Source organism: Phalacrocorax carbo, chromosome 1, assembly GCF_963921805.1.
Source record: "Phalacrocorax carbo chromosome 1, bPhaCar2.1, whole genome shotgun sequence".
Classification (NCBI taxonomy): Eukaryota; Metazoa; Chordata; class Aves; order Suliformes; family Phalacrocoracidae; genus Phalacrocorax; species Phalacrocorax carbo.
The window spans coordinates 123,461,810-123,484,198 of NC_087513.1; the positions used below are offsets into that span (position 1 = coordinate 123,461,810).

The 22,389-nt window shown below is 42.5% G+C and overlaps 1 long non-coding RNA gene across 1 annotated transcript in view; it reads left to right on the plus strand.

Annotated features, from left to right (window-relative positions):
• LOC135317259 (uncharacterized) overlaps positions 1-22,389 on the plus strand; it is a 45,459-nt gene that overhangs the window by 11,807 nt on the left and 11,263 nt on the right. The window contains exon 2 of the long non-coding RNA XR_010376292.1: positions 5,502-5,559. This is a non-coding gene — a long non-coding RNA (uncharacterized LOC135317259). The remainder of the gene's footprint in view (positions 1-5,501; positions 5,560-22,389) is intronic.

Genomic DNA, 22,389 nt, shown 5'->3' on the forward strand with positions numbered 1-22,389 from the left:
AAAAATACAAGCTAAAAGTTTTAGCTTTTATCAAATCTTAAGCTTAATAAATATTACAATCACCTATCTCACTGTGAATGTAAAATTTTAAAATCAACTGTCTTGTAAACTAGAGAAAAGAAGTACTATTTCTGCCTAAGTAAGCACTATGCGTTCGCTTAGGAACGTACTGCATATTAACAGTAAATATTATTTGAAACAAATACAAAATGAAAATGTATAATCAGCCTTGCAGCTTGTCACAAAGCACTTATTGCTTGATCAGCTCACCCAAGATGTGAAAAATTTCAAAGACAGTAAGCAAATTCTCCTCACAGATTCTCACCACACTAATTAGCTTTGACTTGCTATTCCTTCTGTGAATACAGAGAACTTTCTTTGACTTCATAGAAATCCCTAGCACTGCAAGATGAAATAATCTATAAATTCTGTTATTTTGTACAGTAAAAATGGATGATGTATTTAACATAGGCAAATAAAAATATCTATCCCATGGTAATCAAAATATGAGCTATCGGTGTCATCTTTATTAGAAGTATTAAATAAATATATAAAAGTGTGTAATGCAATGGTACAACTACACAGCTGTTCACATAGGAGTAAATGCAAAAAGAAAATACACGGCCTTAAGTCCTTCCCTGCCATACATGTGTATGTAATATATGGTTAAGTGATTACATACTGTGCATGCTTAATTATAAACTAAGAAATAATAATATAGTGTGGCTTTTCTAGCACCTTAACCATGCATAGATATATTGATTATGAACATCAGATAAAGATGATAGAATATTTTGCTGCAGCTATGAGGCTTGTAGGAAGAGGAAATATTTTTTTAACGTGCCAACTGTCATAGTTGAAGACTTCAGAAAGCTTTCAGACACACAAAGCCATTCTTCAGGACTGAAATAAAAGCACCAGATTTCAAAGATCTGGGGGTTGGACCGGATGGTCTTTAAACGTCCCTTCCAACCCAAACCATTCTGTGATTCTATGAGTCTATAAGATAAATATGAACTGAGTTTAGCTGGTTAGGTGCCAATTAGATCATTGCTTAAAAATCAAGGTGATTGGTACCTGTGAAGTATGGAGCATACAGCAGAAGAGAGGAAAACGCATAAGAGATGGAGAAGTTTCAGGCTTGCCACCTCCTGGGGGAAAAAAGTGAGACTCATACTTTATAAACTGTAGAGCACGGAGAGGTTAATGGTGGAGAAGAGAGTTTGTCAAAAATATATCTCTCTCAACTCTCTGCCTTCTGGGAGTGTGCAGAGTTATAAATGAGCCCATAGTTCCCAGGCTCATCTTCAGGAGGTTTCTCCTGAGGGTCAGGACTGAAGGATTAGGATGAAATGACCCTTTTGTGAGAAACATACACCCACTGGCAAGTAGGTGTTTCTTCCTCTACAGGTATTTTGTGTGAATTCTTCCTGGGGCACAATGGTTATTTACTTTCCTTTCCTTGCTGTCATGCACTGGATGAAGTACATTACACTCCTAGACACTCAAGGACAGGATCCAGGATTATTCTGCTGTAGTTGGTATTTCCTCTGCAGTTGTGATGGACAAGAGTTGCCGAGTTTTACATTGTTTGATTAGATGCAGTCTAGACGTGATTGGTATACTTTAGACTGCAAGGACTTTGCTTCTGATCACATGCTTCGTGGGACTGGAGAATGGTTTGAAGGCTAGGGTGGACACCTCTGTGGAGATTTGTGGCCAAGTAAAATATTATCTTGTACGGGATGTAAGGATTACAAAGCAGAATGGTATGTGACAGTCAGAAGTGTATCACCAAAGGGAGTGCCCCACATAGTGCTTGAGTGTCTCTTCAAAATAATGCTTATTACTTTAAAGAGTTGTTTCTGCATAAGGATGAAAGAAAAAGGGTTTGCTTAAAACCCCCTAAATTCCACCGGCTGCACTCCTGCTGTATTTTTGCCAGTGATAAAACATACTGATGAGAAACAGTATCTAACATGAAAAAAATGCACATTTCTAATAAGAAATGAAATAGTGCATGAGAAAAAACTATAATAAATGATAGATGCAAAGAGTAAATATTGCTAATGCAACCAGCAAGAAGTTGTGGGTTTTTTTTTTTATCCCAGAGATTTCACTCCAAAAATATTAAAGGAGATGCATCAGGTTTTACCTTTTTTTTAATAAAAGCATTAATGTGATGAACTTGGAGATGACAAAATTACCTCATTTTTAAAATGTAAAAGCTCAAAATGTGGGGTACTAGGAAGGAACTGAATAATAAACAAACTAACTAAAAAGAAAGAATTTGTTCTAAAGTCTCCTTGACTCTCACTAACACAGGAAAAGCTAAAAGAAAAAAAAGCATGAGTTACTAAGATTTTCATTAAGGTGTTATTTTAATTTGTGAGAAGAGGCACTTCAAGACAGTTGGAGGGTCTTGTATTTTTCTTGTTTAGGACATCAGGGTGACAAAGTTAATTTCCACCTTTTTTGGCTTTATTTTATTTGACGTTTCTAAGGAACTCAGATACGGGCAATTGCTCTGCTAGTCCTGGGTCCCTCAGGTGTGTTTGAAACCTACGGCCCAAAGAGGTCAGGAAGATACCTTGTTCCTGCAGATATCATGAATGATTAAGTAGAAGGGAGCGACCAGCCCGGCATCCTGCTGGGAGTGGGAGCAGGTTGTCATGCCTGGCCCAGACAATAGCTGGTGATGGCTCACACCTAGGCCCACTGCAGGCTTCCTCTTGCTCAGCCAGCACGCAGGGAGAGTGGCAGGTTTTTAGGGTGAAACAATGGGATGTCGGTGGGGAGAGCTGAGTTTGTGATGCTGAGGATCAGGGGCTACGTTTGCATTATCCAGTCATGCAGCTCTACAGATGCTCCTGGGCTCTGCTACTCCGGCTGCCCCATGTGGCACATATATTAGTCCATGCTGGAGCTCTCTTTCTGGGGTGAACAACTAGCTTCCTCCAAGACAAAACCTCTGTAGGGTTCAGGGGTAGCTTGTTTCAGGAGCTGCTCACTCCAGCAGCAGGAGTGAGACCCTACCAGGCTGAGCCCCTGCAGTCCCACGTAACCCTACAACTGTATCCAAGCAGGCTTTACCCAGGGTGCACAGCATATACTTCTGGTGTAATTTTACAAAAGTATTGCTCTGGGTGTTCATGGCGACCCTCTAATTATCTGAGCGCCGTGTGGTGGGGAGGTGGCTGTGCTAGAGAGGGCTGTCCCCCAGGGCAGGCACGTGGCACCACCGGGCCAGCTGCCCAGCAGGCAGTCCCTGAGGGCTCCCTTTAGAAGGGGATGTATAGGCCAGAGGACTACCTGCCTGAGGTTATCTCAGTGTGAGAGAGGATCTAAAGATGAAGGACACAGACACACAGGAAATCAAATTACAATATCATGGTTAACCTGGCAGGCAGCTAAACACTACACAGCCATTCGCTCAGTCCCCCCCAGTGGTATGGGGGATAGTATCAGAAAAAAGGTAAAACTCATGGGTTGAGTTAAAGACAATTTAATAGGACAGAAATGGAAGGGAAAATAATAATAATGTTAAAAGAATATAAAAAACAAGTGATGCACAATGCAATTGCTCACCATCCACTGACTGATGCCCAGCCAGTTCCCGAGCAGCAGCTGCACCCCAGTTTTTGTTTAGCATGACACCATATGGTACAGAATATCCCTTTAGCCAGTTTGGGTCAGCTGTCCTGGCTGTGTTCCCTCCCAGCTTCTTGTGCACCTCCAGCCTCCTTGCTGGCAAGGCAGTATGAGAAGCTGAAAAGTCCTTGACTTAGTGTAAGCACTGCTCAGCAACAACTAAACCATCGGTGTGTTATCAACATTATTCTCATAACTTAATAAAAAACACAGCACTATACCACCTGCTAGGAAGAAAATTAACTCTATCCCAGCCAAAACTAAGACATGCATTAATTCCCCTGGTTATTGTACAAATTGCACACTAAAACATGAAGACAACTGCTTATTTCCTCTACATGCTGGGATAGGGCTAGCAACCTCTGATTATCCTGATTTGAAAGTAGATGTACATTAGAAAGATCTAAGAAGTTGTCCTAACAGATGGGATCTGGCTTGGAGAGGGGAATCGTATTACTTTATGAAAATATAAACGTTTAATATTTTATACCACATTAGGAATGCCTTCCAGCTTAAACAATAATTTAAATGGTCCTCAACAAATGTACAATAAACAGATCATTAAAATCAAAATCAGCCAATAATTAAAATTTTAAAAATCATGGGATGGTTTCATTAATTGCCTCTAGGATGGCTGTTGTATACATGTAGCTGTTTCTCATCCTTAACTAAGGCCAGTTTAAAATGTAACATTGGGAAAAGCACCAAAATAAAGAAAAAATGTTGGAAAATAAACAGTTAACTTCTTTCTTCTGGGTTGACAAGGAGGATACTATATCAAGAGCATTGACTAAGACTTTAAAAACTAAGTTTCTGAGAGTCTAACTGCTGAGAGATCATTCACTCCCCAAAGCCTGTGGGAAGATTATTCAGCCATGAGCAGACTGTGTCACTGGTACAGTCATATTTCTGTATCTTATCTGTGAGGAGCCGGCTCAACTAGTGAGCATTTGTAGAAACTGGAATGTGGTACGGAGATGCCGGAGTGACTCTTCAGTCTGCAACAGTACTGGCACTGGGTTTTCCTGTCCATGGTGTCTCTCAGGCTCAGGTTGCCCTAGATAATGAAGAGTTGGTGGCATAAGCAATATATCACGTGGATAATGTTGGTGATATTTTCCCTCTTTTTTCATATAACCTAAAAACCATATTATTCGATGACAAGTGGTGAATATTTCCTGAAATGTTGTTAACCTAATGTGGTTTAAATGAATGATGAAAGTAGCGTGATGGTGTGATTTACAGGCACTGATTTATGGTAGAAAACTTTAATAGAATCATAGAATGTCCTGAGTTGGAAGGGACTCACAAGGATCATCGAGTCCAATTCCTGTCCCTGCACAGGACAGCCCCAAATTCACACCATGTGTCTGAGGGCCTTGTCCAAGTGCTTCCTGAATGTCGCCAGGCTTGGCGCTGTGACTGCCTCCCTGGGGAGCCTGTTCCAGGGCTCCACCACCCTCTGGGGCAAGAACCTTTTCCTAATACCCAACCTAAACCTCCCCTGGCACACCTCCCTGCCATTCCCTTTGTTCAGTGCACATTAATTAGGTTGGACAATTTCAGGCTTATATTTCTTACATCCAAATTCTTAGAATTGATATCTTTTAAAATAAAATTTTAAGATGCTGTGATTCCATGGACATGTCTTATTTAGTTGTTCTACTGAATCATTGCGGCAAATATCAATTTAGGCAACTAAGTCTCCTGAGATAAAATTAGGCACTGAGAAACACACTCTGGCTACAGAAGCACAACCAGACATATTTAAAAGTTTAATAGTTCTTCTATTAAGGATGTAGAATGGCTGTTTTCTGCTGCTTTACTGATTAATTTTTTTAATTCTGTAGGAATGCTGGATGTTTTGGAAGTCTTTGGAGGAAGCTTAGCACTGCAAGGATGACTGAGGTAAGTTACTGGCTCTTCAGGAGTTCTTTTCAACTCTTCTGATCTGTCATGGCCTGCAGATGTGACTTCTTGGGTACAATCTTGAGGAGGAAGGTTTGGGTTCTGCAGTAGGATCACACTGCCCATCATATTTATCAGCCACATCCAGAACACACCTGAAAACACACTCTGCACAAAAATGGGAAAAGATTGTTATAAGCTTGATTCTAGAGGGGTTATGTTTCATCCACTGACACATAAAATTAGGCAATATTTTAAATTTTCATAGGTGAGCACTTAAGCACATTATTTGGCTTTGCTGAATGATTTTATTAGTGGTATTTTATATTCTCTCTAATGAGCAATATGAATATTATTTTTTTTGTTTATGAAAAAGGTCTTTTCTTCAAGAATAACAGCCTTCGGCATATGTTAGAAATGGGGTGGCAGGTTAGGATAAGAACCAACAACTCTCAGTTCCCGTATGTAGTGAAATAACTCCTAGCAAGTGTCTTTGCTTTTAGCCTACTTTTGTCTGCTTACAAAGAACTTTACTTGTCAAGAATTCTAGGTACCTTCTCTTCAGCTGGAAAGAATAGCTGGCCTCCAGTCTCCCACAGGGAGAGCTGAGAATTAAAAAGATCTTTTAGAGAACCTAAGAATGGCTTTAGCTCCTTCAGCAGCTGAACAAGGATTTATAACAAAAGTGCAAATGCACGTGCTGCAACTCTCAGTGAAAAGCTGTCATGATACCACAGTATTTGCAGTCTAAAAATCAGCATTTCCAGGCAGCCTCTTGCACTTTATCAATGCTTTTGATGTACAAATAATTTCTGGCATAGCTCTTGATAATTCCTAACGAATACTTCAAAATTATAATCTCCCATTACAAATACAAATTAAATGTGTGTGCTGGAAGCTTTCTTTTCAGTACATAGCATACAGCAGTATGGGCAGAGGCTGTCTCAAATGAGCTACAAAATTGCTAGCAATGAACATTACATGCCGTAGGCAGGTTTGCACCTGGCTACCGTGACTTTGTCAACTTCCTTGTGTGCTCAGGTATTGTTGGTGATGAGGGCCTTTATAAATGCACGCGATAACAACTGCTGCCAGTGACAAATTCTTCAGCATGAACCGTAACAAGTTCTGAGCTTCTTTGTTGTCCAGAAGAACTAATCGCTACTTGGGAGACATAGGTTTGTACTTCTAAGGCAGTTTCAGCTGCTGGATGTAAGTGCAAGTCATAGAGCTGTAAATCAAACTTTTCTACCCAGCGTGCTATGAAAGCCAGTGACCCAACACCACTCATCATTCCAAGGAGGAGACCTCATCACCCAATTCTTCCTGCACAGTCTCCCCTCCTCCAGTCCTGTCGGCCTCTTCTTGCACTTGCCCTTTTCTTCTCTGACCTTCAATGACACTATTACATCTCCAATGCCATCCATCATAACTATCTCCCTTTCTATCCCCTGCCCCATCCCCTGCACCCTTCTGCCTCCACTACGTGTGGTTCACTGGGGGGGATCCCTTTTCTCTCTTTGGTTTCCCGTCCTTCACTCCAGCTGCCCTGGACTTTCAGTTTCTCATGTCCTTCTGGCCCCTTTTGCCAAGGGAGGGACTTTGCTGAAAGGGTCTGCCAATTTGAAAGGACAAGGGATAATAGCTGTTCTGATTCCTGCCCTATAGCATGCTTTAAGAATGCTATATTCTTAGGATTGAGGCATTTAAAACATACATATTGTATATAGTCAGGAGTATGCGTAACCCCATTACACACTCACACCTTGCCTTCTATCCTGACAGTTTGAACTGGGCAAAACTTCCATTTATCCACATTGCTTCATCCCACATGTTCTCTGCCTGGTCTAGCTGCAGTCTCTCCCTGGGTATGTGCATATGCAGCTAGAAGTTGTGGGAGCGTAACCCTGTTCCCAGCTGTCCACCCCAGGGAGAAGAGAGGCAAAGCTGTGACCAGAGTGACTGCACAGAAGATTCAGTGAATTCCCAGCCTCACGCCTTCCCACTCCTCCCCTGTTCCAGGGACTCTCCAACAGCCTCTGTGTTTACTTCTTCCTGGCCCGTGGCATCTTCTTACAGTCTCTGTTCCTCTTTTGCATGCCAGAGAGCATGTCATCAGCAGCTCTTTCGTTTTCTCTTCTGTTGCACTGAGCATGCCTAAGACCCTTCACAGCTCTTGTCCTGCCAAGGATATGAAAGACGGTGCCTTTATCACTTCCCCTCGTTCACGCCATCCTTAACAACAACAGCAACCACAACAAAGCCCTTTCCGACCCAGCCTTGTTCCTCTGTGCAGTTTTCAGCTTATTTTTCATAGGCCTGTGTTTGTCATTTGTGAGATTGGATGTGCAAAACCATAGGTGTAAATTTAGTAAAAAGATGTCTGTAAACAATACTGCACTCGGCACCATGATTTTTTTAAAATGTAAAGTTGGATGTCTATATCACAGGTTTTGGGTGGTACCTAGCAAGGCTTTAATTTTAAGTTTAGGTTCCTATATCCTTTTCCAGGTGAGACACTAAAGACAAATACCCATGAAAAATCTGAAAGGAAGAGACATCTCAGACTGGTTTGCAGTCCCACTGTAATACTCAGCCAAGATTTTTCAGAGCCAGATGAAAACATGACAAATTGGTGGGGGGAAGGGTCAGCCAGTCGCAGGGAAAAAACCACAAAGTTTGCCCTCCCGGCTACCTTCATGGACTGGCTGACATTCCTGCTGCATGACAAATGTGTGGGCATCATTTTCCCAAGCTGAGAGGAGAAACAACTAGAATGTCAGAGAAACGAGATGAAGACAAGAGTATGATGGATAGGTTTAGGGAATAAACCCCTCCTTTATGGAAGGATCTGGGCTACTGATAAATATCCATAAGGGAAGTGGTGGTGAGGGAACCAAAGATACTACACTAGGTAGGAAACATGTCAGGCATGCTGAGAGGAGGCAGGTCAGCAAGACATGGGATGCAGGCTCCATAAAAAAACTTGTGTGAGACATTGCTTGTCTGTAGAGGCTCGCATGAGCTTTTACAATTCTTCAAAATAGACATTGCTGAATCCTCATTAATCAAGTCTCCATACTCTTGGTTTTGTCCTCTTTCTATCTTTTCTGGGCTGTCTGTGATGCTTGGGTGTTAGAGAAGGAAAGCATCCCCGTTTATGACTTCCACCTTGCAGTATTGCTGCTCCACATGTTTAATCTGCTCCCAGTGCTGACTGTTAGTCCTATCAATAGCCAGGGGTGCCAGAAATGGAACAATAACGATGAACAACCGTGGTGGTGTGGCAAAAAATTAGGTTCCTGGAGTCTTTCTTCCATGCACTCTTGAGAATCTCTGCATGGTCTTCTGACTGGCCACCTGCATGTCAGGGGACTTCCTTAGCGTGACAGAGCACGGGTGAGCTGTGGAGAATAGCTACCAGGGTTAAAGAGCACATATGGTAAAATAAAGTATCCCAGCTCCCAAGGAGTAGGCGTTGAGGAGGAGCGTACTAGAGACACAGAGAATTGTCCCAAAGAACGTTCAGCTGCATTTGAGTCTTCCTACTTGGGATGGGCTACTTTCACAATAGTGAAAGTGAGAAGGCAGGTTATGGTGGCTTTCATTAAAGCAAGGCTTGCAAGTACAGCCTGTGTTCATCTCTTAACAAGGGAGGGCAGCAGCTTTTTTTGATAGTTGGGGTCAACTGTCTCACATATTTCTGTCTCACCCCTCCTCCCACTCCTGTGGGAGGATGCAGCTGTGCACATCCAGAGGAAGCTGGGAAAGGGGAGACGTTGATCATCAGGCTTTCTAGATCCCTTATTGCCAGGCCCTCAAGAATCTGCTCTGCCAGTCCCTCCTGAGCAGCCTTTCTCCAAGATGTCATAGGAAGGCTTTAGGTATGGATGGCAAACAGCATGGGCATGTATGCAGACACACCAGGTGTGTCTGCTGCAGGCTGAGCTAAAGGATCCTTCAGGTTGCAAATTCAGATGTTCAAGCATTTGGAAATATCAGAATCATGGTTACCCTTGGCAGTGCAAGCCTGGAAAAGCATCATCAGTTTTGTGTATGTATGTCCTCCCTGAGAGTCTCCGTTCTTTGTGGCAGGTCTAGTGTGTGATGTTCCTTGTGGCTCTGAGCAAGTCCACCATACGCATCAAAGACTGATGAATCCGTCAAGTCTGTCAATGAGCATTCTTACAGAAAGCAAGAGACATTTTTATAAAGTCCACAATTGCTGATTACAGATTATTTTTAGAAATGTTTAAGCAACATAAAGAGGGAAATGGTTAATATTAGCTAGACTGCTTGTGTTTCAGTATTTTGAAATCATTGAGCTCTCTGTGGTTTTTTTGTTTGGTTGTGGGTTGGGGTTTTTTTGCCTTGAAAATGGACTTATACTTTTAATCTGATGTAAAAACTGGAAAAGTCGTAGGCAACCAGAAGTTAAGTTATAATGGACAATTTTAGGCAATCATAGTATAAATATTTATACTACTTGGCATATATCTACAACTATATTTATTTACATTGTAAGCTAAATGAATCAAAGTGGCTACTGGAGGAAAGCTTGTAAACATGCAAGTAGTCCATGAGTTCTGCAGCAAGCTAGACCAGTGGAAAAACAGAAGGTTTTCTTAAACTTTTGGGCAATTGGCCCTGAAATAAGAAGCTACAACCAATAGATTTTAACAGTTTACACACCACGACAGAAAAAATAAACAAAACTTTGCATGGCTATGTGCTAGATTTCCTTGTTTACCGCCAGGCTGTATCTTGAACAGTCACATTTCAGCTCTATTTTTAGGCAACATTTATGGAGAGGAGCCGTGATACCCAGAGCTCCTGTGAGCTGTGCGTTAACCAGGGAGACCTCAGGGAGCAGCTGATGTCTTGTTTGCTCTTCCAAAGAGGGTAGCTCTGAGCGCCCTCTTTCCTGTCAAGTCCTTCTGAGAAAGGCGAAGCTTCTTCCTTGTACCCCTTGGGATGTGGCAGGGGCATCCTTGTGGGTGAGCAGGGCTGCCAGCACTGACTCTGTGCCATACAACCCTATAAAACAAGCTGCTGAGAGCTGCTGGATGAAGCGGAAACTGCATTTTGCAAAATAAGCCCAAAGTTTAATCATTCTTGATGTAACGTACATAAGAAGGAAATGAAACTCTTCTCTAGAAGAGTGAAGTATTTGCTTATTGTCTGAGGAACTAAATATTATGAAAAGGAAAATGGCATCTATAAAGTATTGTATCAGTTTGTTATGCAGCTCAGAGGATAAACTTGCCTTCCACTAACTATAGGCATAGTGATAGAAACCATCCCTTGGTGCAAGACTTGAAACCGAATTTAAAATGAAAGAGTTGATGCGATTATACCATAAAATTCAGTCATACTGAAAATGAAAGCAAAACCCATGAAGGATTCACATGAATCCCTCAAGTGATATTAACCTAATGAAAACTGCGCTTTGCTATCATCTGCAGGCGTTTCACGAGCCAGAGGTTTTAGTGCTGAGGAAGCACACAGTTTATTTAAACTCCCCCTCCAGCAGCTGTCGACGGGTTTGAAACTTCCCCGCATCCCCTCAGGGGCTCGCAGGTGAAGGTGATGATTTTGGTTCAGCACCTCAGGGGATGTGCACTCTCACTGCCCTGTTAAGAGAAGTAATCTGACTGCTGGGACTTTTATATGGCATAGCTAACACAAATAAATCAATTTAACAAACACTGCTTTTCTCTTTCCCCCTAAATGTGTTCACGGATGCCTGTGGCAGCACATAGAGGTCAGGCCGAGCAACTGTTGCCATCATAATTTCCTATTTTCAGTCACACTTGATAGAACTGCGGTTTTCTCTCCTCTTGGAAAGACCAATGTCTGATCTCTGCTCAAATTTAGTAAGTAAATAAAACATTTGGTGGTGTTCCTGTGGACGTTTAGGAGTATAAAAAGTGGCAAAGTAGGGTCGTTTGAGCTCCTGTAGACTGAGGGCAATCACTCCCATGGCACCCATCTCTGCGCTGCCTAAAGGCAGCCAAAGGGCCTCTCTCTGAAGGCCACACATATTCCACCACCTACATTTGGACAGACGACTCTCACCCTTTAGCTTTTATTCCATTTGCCCCTTCAAAGATAGAAAAATTATTATTGTTGTTGTTATTATTATTAGCTATTGAGATAATATAATTTTATACATTAAATATAAGATGTACAAATACTGCAAAAATAGGGGCAGCTCTTAGCTATTTTTATAACGTATTTGGTTATAACAACGGCTTATAACTGGTATAGAGTCACAGCCAGTTTCCCTTTCTTAGTGGTGGTGTAGTTCAAAAGCGCTCTGGTTTTGCACCTGACAAGCCAAAGAGAAATACATTCTAATCTTGTCCAAAAAGATGATTGTACCAATTTATCTCAATCTTTTCTAAACTGAAGTAGTTAAATGGATACCTCTGTGTGTGTGCAGCTGATGGTGTTCATCTACACTTCCCTTTCAATTAATCTCTTTGGCAGTTGCAGCACATCCTGCCTACCAACCAGTCCTTGTGTAGGCTTGGGAGAAGTTCAAAGACTGCAACTAGAAAAGGACTGGGCTGCAAACAAGACAGAGCAGAACTGAAACTAAAGTCCCAATGTGTTCTGCTTATTGCTTAGATCTCTTCTGCAGTACAACATCTCACCGTGCCCCAGATTAGGAGGCTTGCCAACAGGGACTGTTTGAAGCCTGTTTGATAGACCACATTTTCTAATGCTGTTTAAGTACTTTGTCCTTTCTACAGTTGCAGTGCAGAAATAATTAACATTTACCAAATTCTAGCAATAATTTGTCTTTATAGGGCTCAAGCTTAATAACCACCTTTAAACTTCTGCTCACAGTCATTCTCACCTTTCTCCTTAGGATTCAACTTGACCAACATTTAAGCAGAAAGATGCTGGCACTCGCACCATACTAAGTGGTTCTGCTCACCCCCAGCATCTTGTCCCTGTCACTGGGCTCCCTATTTCTTCATGTTATTGTACATATTTGTGCAGTTGCTCGAAGAACTGATATGGCTGGGGGCGGGGAAGGAAGAAAAAAGGTTGCTTTCAACCATATCAGTCTCCTGATGCTATTTTGCCCTGTGATTATAGAAACAGTTTTGCTGGAAGAGGGGAGGAGGTAGCATGGCTGACCATCATGGTTAGAGGCAAGGGACAACATCTTTCAGTGGCTGCACTGACTTGGAGTGTTTATCCAACAGTAGACCCTTCATTTCAACCTTTTATTGCCCGTGACACCTCCTAAGGAATTCTTCACAATCACTTATATTTGTCATGTTGATGAAGTGCATCTAGTGGCACCTCACCCTGGGAGCTAAGCATGTCTGGGGCTGACTCTCACTGCCTGGGATGTCACGTAGGAGTCCTGGCCACTGGGGTTCAACCCACAGTTAGCATCAACTATTCAGCAATAACAAATGGGCAGAAAGCCTTTGCCGTGACATATCTGAAAGACAGGAGTAAACCAAAAGCTTATTTGTGCTTACATGTTCCTGTAATTAAATGGCTAGCCTTAATCCAATTGAAAGTTCTTTGATTACAGCATTTTAAAATGTGCCTTCATTACGAACTCAGTAGGCCCACTTAGGTTGTAATTAAAAACATTAATAAGTGGTATAGGAAAATCAGGGCAGCCTGGAGGATTTGGGGATCATAACTGCTCCTGAGGACATGGTTGTGTTGCTCTGGAGTGACGGTGATCAGAAGCTGCTACCAGGCAACCTGGGACCTGAGGGGAACCTCGTGGGATGGGGGGCAGGATCTACCTCATCTCATCTCCTTCCACAGGGAAAAGAGACTTGCGAGGGCCTCCTCACCACCATCTGCTCTGAGCACAGACTGAGCAGCCCCATGGGAAGCAGAGTAGGGACACGTGCTCTTTTCCTCAGGGCTGCCAGAGAGCCAAGTGTCGGCAAATGACTTCCACAGCAAATTTGGTTAAAAGTCTTTCAGACTGGCTTTATCACATGCATAGATACAAGAGAAATTGGGCCATCCAAATCACTGAACAAAAAAAGACCCAAGTCCCTGGCTTTGTGTTGGTGCTCTCTGGATCAGGGCAGAGAAGTTGTGATGATCATGACTCAGCATGCTCTTTGGTCCCATACCTGCCTTTTTATTGAAGCCTTATGTGAGGTCCCTGGGGTAGGACTTAGTCTCGACTCAACTAAGCTCTGGCTCTTGCATGCAGTTTTTCTACCAGCTATTTTGCTGGTGTATTATTGGTTCCAGATACCAAAGTAAGAGGACAGGAAAAGGGACCACAGACTGGTGACCATTTCAAATTACACAAAGTAATCAAATTAATCTCCTTTTATAATGCCAAGAATGAAAAAGTGGTGATAAAGCAACAGTTACTTGAAAAGATTATGGATTAATCGTAAATTAGTATTAAGGGCACTCAGAAAACCACAACCCATTTTGGAAGAAGAAAGGTCTAGTGATTACTGCTGTTTCATGGCTCATCTGCTAGCTCTACTAAATTGCCATTTTGAAGGCAGGTAGAATTTGAGACAATGGCCTAGGCAGGGTTTGTAGGCATCCATCTCCCCTCAGTGCAAGCTTTGAAGTAGAAAAAGCAGCAGATGAGCATGTAATAGTCTCAAGGTGTTGAACTCCACCTGTCATTTCTATCTCAGAGAAGAAGGCTTCCCACGCACATCTAGCACATTAAAGGGCAGCACTGGCCTCCTTCAGAGGAAATGCTCTAATGTTTTAGGAAGCAGAAGTTCAAGGTAAGGGGTAAAGTTACTGTAGTTGAACATGTTACTTCCCATCATCTGAGGTAAGGTAACTTGTTCTGAGGATGCTTCAACTGAAAGATATCCTGCCTTGATAGAAAACCTCTCCCTGGAGGTTCAGCCAAGGCCCTGCCCCTTCCCATCCTCTGGCCTCATCTGTGCCTTCCTGCCCTCCCTGTCAGTGCTCCTTTGATGCTGATGTGAGTCAGACCAGGGAGCCAAAATGGCAGAAAGCAAATCTCTTCTGCTGAAGGGTGAGTTTTAACTGACTCCCAGCAGCACTGGAGGAGCCCCAGTGTCAGCAAGGAGGAGGAGGAAGCGTGGGAACGGGAGCTGGGCACAGCAGAAGGGGAGTGGGACTGCCTTTTCAGCTGCATCAGGTTGTTAGACAGGCTTCGCTGTAATGTCAAACCACACCTTGAGTTACACCATGCCACCGTTGAGTCTGGCTATGTGAGCGTGTGGGATCGGTTACCAGCAGCTACTTGACGGGCGGTAACATGGCCATCTGCCATTGCTCCGTTTTATTGTCATACTGTTAATGCAATTGCCTTCTCATTCAAGGCTAGCATTACCTGCAGCCGTAAAGGAAGCGTTTCCATTACCGGGTGAGTCCCATTAGCTGCAGGGGTAGACCTGAAGAGTTTAGACCTCTGTGTGCAGGCCAGCCTGCAGCTGGGTTCTTGCCAAATGCAGTCAGGGATGCTAAACTGAAATTACAAAAATGTCAAGCACACACTAAACGTGTGTGCCTGTGCAGCAGTGTTACAGAAGAGGCTGAGGTAGAAGGACATTTTAGGACGAGTCTGGTCTCTTCTAACTTTAGATCTCTACAGTGTAGACAGCTACACTGATGTAGCTGGCAAGGCTCCCTTTGGGGTCAACTGGAGAGAAGCAAGCCCTTTTAGGATGCAGTTCATCCCATCCTGGTATAGATACCCACAGCTAAAGGTGAGAAATACTTGTCTGAAATTTTAAAGGGGCTAAATTCTCCATAGGCAACTATTTTTAGATGAGAGATTTGTGCCCTACAAGGGCCTGTTTCTTTCCAGCTTTTACTGCAGAGAGCTTTCGGTGGCTTGCTGGAGCGCACACTTGGCCAGAGGAATCCCACCATTTCTCTCCCAGGACCCGAAGGATGAGGAAATGTGAGCAACATATTTCTCCATGTTTGCAGAATCATAAACACATTCTCATCGCAAAGCAATAACTAAAAATTGCATCAGACTCAGAGGGAAAGGTAGTGATGAAAGAAGGAACGGCATTCCGTTCTCCGAAGGACAAAGAACAAAAAGCTTTTGAAAGAAGAAGAAAATTGCCATGTATTCAGCTTTGTTCTGGACTGATGCAGATATTTCTATGCAGTGTGATGCTGACCACACAGCTGCTTCTTTGCAGCTAAGCCTTGACACCTGTAATTAAGTTTGTTTTGGTTTGTTTTGCCGTTAGCATCTTAAGATTTGTTTTTTTATTTAGAAAAGTGTTATTTGTCTCCCTTTAAAGCCAAAGGCAGCTGCTACTCGATTTTTATTCTGAACATTAATCTACATTTAGGGGTGTGTAAACCCTCAAGGCGATAATTGTTCAGAAATAGCACTGTACTGTTCAGTGTGGAAGCCCAGGCCTCTGTTACAGTGTTTTGCCAGCTAGAAGAAACTGCCAACACACCTACGTCTCCTGGGGGTATAAAGAGGTAAAGTGTTCCTTGCTGCAAGAAGAAACCCCTTGTGCAGACACAGTTACACTGGCAACATAGCTCTCCCATTGGTAGCACTCATTTCCTCCAAGGGGTGGTGGTTCTGCTGTAGCGGTGAGAAGCGAAGGTTTGTCGATCTAGCAGTAGCTGCAGGAGGGATGTTTTGTCAATAGAGTGCACGGGTTAGACTTTTGTACAGCTGCAGTACCAGAGGTGGTACCTATTGTGCTTGACCTTCATGTCTGTATGTTTTATTTCTTTTGGCAAAGGTTTTGACTGCTGATTTCAACTCACTCATTCTGGAGCTGTTGGTGATGGGCCACTTAGCATATTAATGGCAATAAACACTTTTCAAGAGTTTTTAAACAGTCACACTTCATCACAGATTGCTAAACTTCCCTTGCATTATTTTATTAAATAGCATGCAGTTTATTCAAATTACTTTTATTCTTAATATGCCTGAGATGCTTATGTAAGTGTAAAATACATGTTTAAGAATAAGTTCTTCTCCCTCCTTAAATTTGGCCTTCATGTACTGTTTAGTTTATATGAGGGGCACAACTGACCGTGGCATAAGGACATTCATCTGGTCCTATAAAAAAGAAAAGTGCACTCCTGTAACATTTTTGAAAGGAGGTAGGCATACACTCTGGCAGCTTCTTCCTCTTTCAGAAAAGTGTGTACCCCCTTGCCTCTACTTCTGCTTGGGACGAGAAAACATTCAAAACAACGCTGCCATTTAAGCCAGGCTGCTAATATTTGATCCTCCAAGGGTTAAATAGTGTCATTGCACAGTTTCACTTCCTCTCTGTGAGAGACAGAACTACACTGTATGAAATAATTTGTTTATATTCCTTTCCTATTCCAGACAGACTTACAGAGCACATTAGTATGATTACTTCATCAAACACTTCTGCATTCCTTTAGCACAGGTCAATTGAAAATTAATTCTTTTTGAGAAGGATTTTTTTTTTTTTTGACCTCTTCTCTAAATGGAAGTGATCCCCAGAAAAATTTTATTAGATAAATAATTGGCCTGGATATAAGCCTTTGCCCTGTAGAAGCATTTTCAAGTGTTTGGAGTGATAAACTGTGTCTCTAGAGACCAGTAATTCAGCAGACTGCTATGATTCTGTCTGTGGCAGATGTGATAGATGTGTAAGTTCGGGTAAGCATTTCAGGTGAGTAAATTTAGGCTACTATTAAACAATCACTTTGTATAATGTAAAGGAAAATGCTTTTAAAGAAGTAGTTTTATGGAATGTATATGCCTCTTGGATCATAAATAAATGACTACTAAAAGAAGAGCTCATTGTCAGCTCCAGCAGCAGCGTGTGACCAAGCTATAGATACATTTGGTCTGAAGCACCTGAACGGGGCCAGGGTGGGGTCAAGAGGGGAAATCAGGGATGTGAAAGGCTAATTCCAGACTGTGCTGCAAGATGGTCAGCATTCATACTCAGGCTGTACTCTCTACCTGGTTGTGCAGGAAATAGTGACAAGATTGGTGACAAGCTCCAAGAACTTTTTGAAATTACTCTAAGGAAGGGAATCAGGACAGAAGAGTTGGGGAAAGTTATGGGGACAGTAAAGAGATCCTGGGGGAAAGGGAGGAGAAATAGGAATTTATTCTACTAGAAGAACCTTCCTTTCCTCCATAGTCTTCTTTGGGCAGGCTAGTCTTGCTCCAGGGACAGCTGTACAAGCTGTAATTCGATGCAGGTCCTTCGCCTGACCCTTCTGTATTCCCTGCGACCTTATTTCCTCCAGCCGAAATAAGCAGGAAACAGCCTGCAAGGACTACATATGTATTTAAATGGTGCAGATGATGATCCTGTGGAGAGAATGGCCTCGCTTCTTGGCCCCACCACCATGCTTCTCTGCCACGGTAGGTCATTTCCATGTGCCATTTAAATGTAGCACCTCTCCCATAGCATGAACTGTCTTCCCTCTGCCTGCCTTGAAATGAAATCAGGCAGCTCCCCAGCCCAGGACAGCAGGCTGCCACCCAGGTGTGATTTAAAAGGAAGGTGGGCAATTTGTTGTGTGGCAGGACTGGAAAGGGCTCTTCAGCTAGAACAGAAGCTTTGCAGTGCAGATTTCTTGCATTGGATTAATACTTGAATGTTCTTAATTTAAAGGAAATTGTTGGTAGTTTCTGCTACCACTGCTGCCACTGCTTTTGTGGGTTGTTTGCCAAGGATTTACTATGCATGTGTATTCAAATAAAGGCCATGATACTTGCTCAGCAGCAGGAGAGCATTAGTGTGTGACAGTGTTCTCTTGCATCCATTCCCCAGCATCTGGCCAAAACAACCCTTCCACGCACTCTTTAAAATGGCCTTAACTAATGTCTCTTAAAGATGGCAACTCAAAACTTTCTTCTGTAGTTTCCTCTAATGCTGTTACATTTCTTCATACTCATTTTCCTAACCAATTGCACTACAATCTGCCTTTCATGTGCATCATGTCAGCCTCTGACCAGTACAGAGCTTACAGCCGGGTAGAAACGGAGGACACACCATCACTTGGCATCAGCTCGGTTCCTCCATCCCAGCAACATGCCTCCCAGTTCTGGCCTTCCACAACAGGCACAGAATAAAACTACTGAGGGAAGGAAAAGTTTGCTTAATGCTGAGTGGGGAGTAAATACTAAAGTCCATACAGCATGATGATTCAATGGATGAGAGAAACACTGAGAGCTTATAGAGGCCCTGTGGAGGAAAAGACGGAGACATGAAAGACTGATGATTGACGCTTAGTATTTGAAAGACCTATAAACAAATCCTAGTTAAGTCTCTCTGCTAGGTGAATCACTGCCACCAGTATTAAAATGTCAAAAGATACTAATGTTCAAAATGACTGCTGAGATGGCAGTTATTTTCTAAATCCCTGTTTTCACCTGCTCCATATCTTACCTTTGGAAGTGAAATGTGTCCATTAGCCTTGTCGTGGAAATGAAAAATTGGGGACTTTTGAAACTCAATTTTAAACAATGCTGCCCAGCACAAAATAGACTCTGTTGTTGTTCTGAAAAATGTGTGTCTGCCTGACATTTTCCAGCAAAGCTGCTGGCTTTATAATTTTCAGTCTTATGATTTTGACAGGTTGGGGAAAAATGTGAAAGGAGGAATACTACATAGGTACTAGGACTTAGGAAAAATCACTCTGTATCCGGCAAAAGTTAAATTTTGTTTTTTATATTCAAGAAAAAGGAATTACTGGTGACACAGATACTCTTAAGAAGAGTTTTGAAACCATTCTTTCACTTACAAATAAGTATCCAATTTTATTAAAGGAGTTATTTGGAAGCGTCCTACTGCTCCTGTATAGGCATGATCATACAAGTCTTGTACTCTGAGTGAGTGCTGCTCAGCTGTGCCTACTGCAAAGGCCAAAGCCCACCTGACCCACCAGCGGCTTACCTGTGGTTGGGCTTGCAACACTAGAGCCAGCGGAAAAGCAAACACTAGGGGTGTCACAGAAACAGGACTGCAGCCTGAGCCGGGTAAATTGCAGGCCTTGTGGCGATCGGGGCATCAGAGAACACGTTCGCTGTGGCCTGGATAAAATGACTGCAAAAGAAATTAAAAAAAAAAAAATAAGGATTTTTAAGCTCCATGAATGTTTGGACAGAAGAGAGGAAGTGCTCTCTTTTCATGCCTCCGCAGTAGAAATGGCTGCTGGTGAATGATGACTCCATCAACTGAAATTTTTGCTTGGAAAGTTATAGATCTTTATAGATCTATAGAAAGTTACTGATATATAGTTATAGATCAGTAGCCAGCCTATTATTAACAGCAAAGCAGAAGTTTTGTAACAGAGCAGGCATCCCACTTCCAAAGCAGGGGTTTTCCATCCATGACCCACAGTCTCACTGGGCCCGGTAAGGCGAGGTTGAGCAATAGCTCCCTGCTCTGCTGAACCTGATTAAAGTGTTTCCAATTAACAGCTCACCAGTAATGGGGGGACTGTGAGAGGTTGTCAAGGCTGATAGTGGGCCACTTTTTAAAATTCTTTAAGAATCCCTGTTCTCACAGCAGAGGTGTGTCTTTTAATTATGTTTTAATCAAATCCTTTTTATAAATAGTTAAGAACACACCTTTAGGTAGCCAACCAGTTCTCCACCTAGGCAGTAACCTCTTGCTCGTTTCATTTCAGCAAAGTACTTAAGTAAATGCTTAACTTTAACCACCTGAACTGTCCCGCTGGAGCCACAGAGATGACTCATGAACTAAAGTTAGGCCCCTGCTTGCATATCTTGCTGACTGTGGGCTTCTGCAGCATCTAGTGCCAGATGTTTGGGAGAGGAAATGAAAGAAACTCTGTAGTGGACAGTTAAGGGAATAATTTACTAACAGAGGAAACTTTGTATTGCTTCCAAATATCTGAAATGTGATCTAATGTGAATGTAGATATTTTGGTAGTCCAGACATAGGTTTAGACCATTCTTAGTCCAACTTAGGTCTTGATCTTTTATGTTCATTCCCCTGGTTTCTTCTTTAATGCTCCAGACTGTCTGCATTCGGCTTTACCGATTTTGGGCTTTTGTCCTAATTTATGCATGCATTAATATTCTTCATGCACTTACCATTAAGTAGAAAATTGCTGGGTAAGAATGTATAATAGGAGAATGAAAAATGCTATGCTCAGTAGATGTAACCCTGCATTGTAGAAAGGCTAGAGTAAAAGATGGTAGGGTTTCCAGTATACCTCTACTTTTGCAATCCATATGCTGGTTTTCTTTTCTTTTTTCTTTTCTAGCATACTCATCTTTCATTTGGATTGTCTTCGGATAGCTCATTAAGGGAACACAGCACAAGTCATTCACGAATAGCAGTGTTGGGATAGTGTTAACAGGAGACTTCGGCCTGAAAATCTCACAACAATTTTCTATGCCATTATGGCACCACCCATTACAATGAGGTCTTTGATTCAGATTACACAACCCCACACAATGACACTGGTCAGCTAATACAGTCAGAGCCCAGTTTTAAACGCAGCCCTTCCCACAAATCAACGCACAGGTGGGATACCTCCGATGTATCCTGCATAGGATGCATGAGACAATTGTCACCTGTAGGACCTCGTGCATTTTGTAGAAGTGCTGTTTGTTTGTCTAGCTCTGGGTTACATGGTTTTTAGAGAAAAGTATTGCAGACTTGTGGCAGGTTGACATAATCTCAGAGAGAACAAGTGAAAGATTTATTAGGGGAATCTCCTTCTCCTTGAATGCAGCCTTCTCTGAGGGCTGACACTTCATTTCTTCCCAGTGCTACCTCCAAGGGCTTTAATTCCCCAAGTGACAGCAATAGAATAAACCTTGGCTGTCTCCTGTCTTCTTCACCAGTGTGGACATAGCCCAGTGCCTCCTGAAACCCCCCTGGACTGTTCATACACAGATGACCATCTCAGATTTTAGCTGAGTTACTTTCACTGGGCCAAATTGTCTGAGTTGCTGTTCTATCTGCTAGTAATTTCTGCAGAGAGGTCAAGCAATGCCAGGGTCTAATGCTTACTTTAAAAGCAGGTTGCTCCAGCACAGGCCTGAGACAGACTAGAAGGGGACTGCGTAGGAAGCCTTGTCTTGCTAATGCATGGCTGGGGGATTTTCTGCAGGGGAGTGGAGGCCTGCAAGACAGCCCTTTCTGCGAGCACCAGCTTCATTTTGAAAAGCACTGGAGAAATAGTACACAAGAGGCCACACTCAAAATATAACCGACTGCTTTAAATTCCTTCTGTATGAGTTCTGCCTTTCCTTAACGTCTATGGGAACTCTGCCAGTAATTGCCCTTGTGCTACGGTTTCTCCCTTTATATTAGTGTCCAGCAAAGCCTGATCTCCACATCAAGTCAGAACAAGGCACAGCCCTGGTTTCTAGTCTGAAACAGCAAAGTTATTGCGAATACATACCTTATTCTTGACCTTACTTCCATCCTATATGACAGCTACTTCTAGTTATGTCATATCCTATATGGCAGACCTCTCCTCCTTGCTGACGCTAGAAGGGAAACAAAGGCTTGTTGTTTCTCTGAAGTAGTAGAGTTACTCTTAGTTTCCATCCAGAAAAGCCCTTCCCACCATTTACTCTGTCCAGGGAAAGATCATAGATACCAGTGGATGAAACATTGACCGATATTTTAGAAAGTTCTTCCACTGCTGTTTGAGCAGAGGAGACAAGAAGGGAATAAATGGCTATAGTTCTTCAGTCCAACCAATTAGGTAGGCCTAATTGCCTAAAAAGTTCTTTAGCTGTACCTTTTTTGAATTTTTACGCAGCTTGCACTCTACTTACATGCCTATACGATATGCACAGCCACCATCAGTGTTGCTCCATACTCAGTCTAGAATATAATTCAGAACAAAAATGAAATA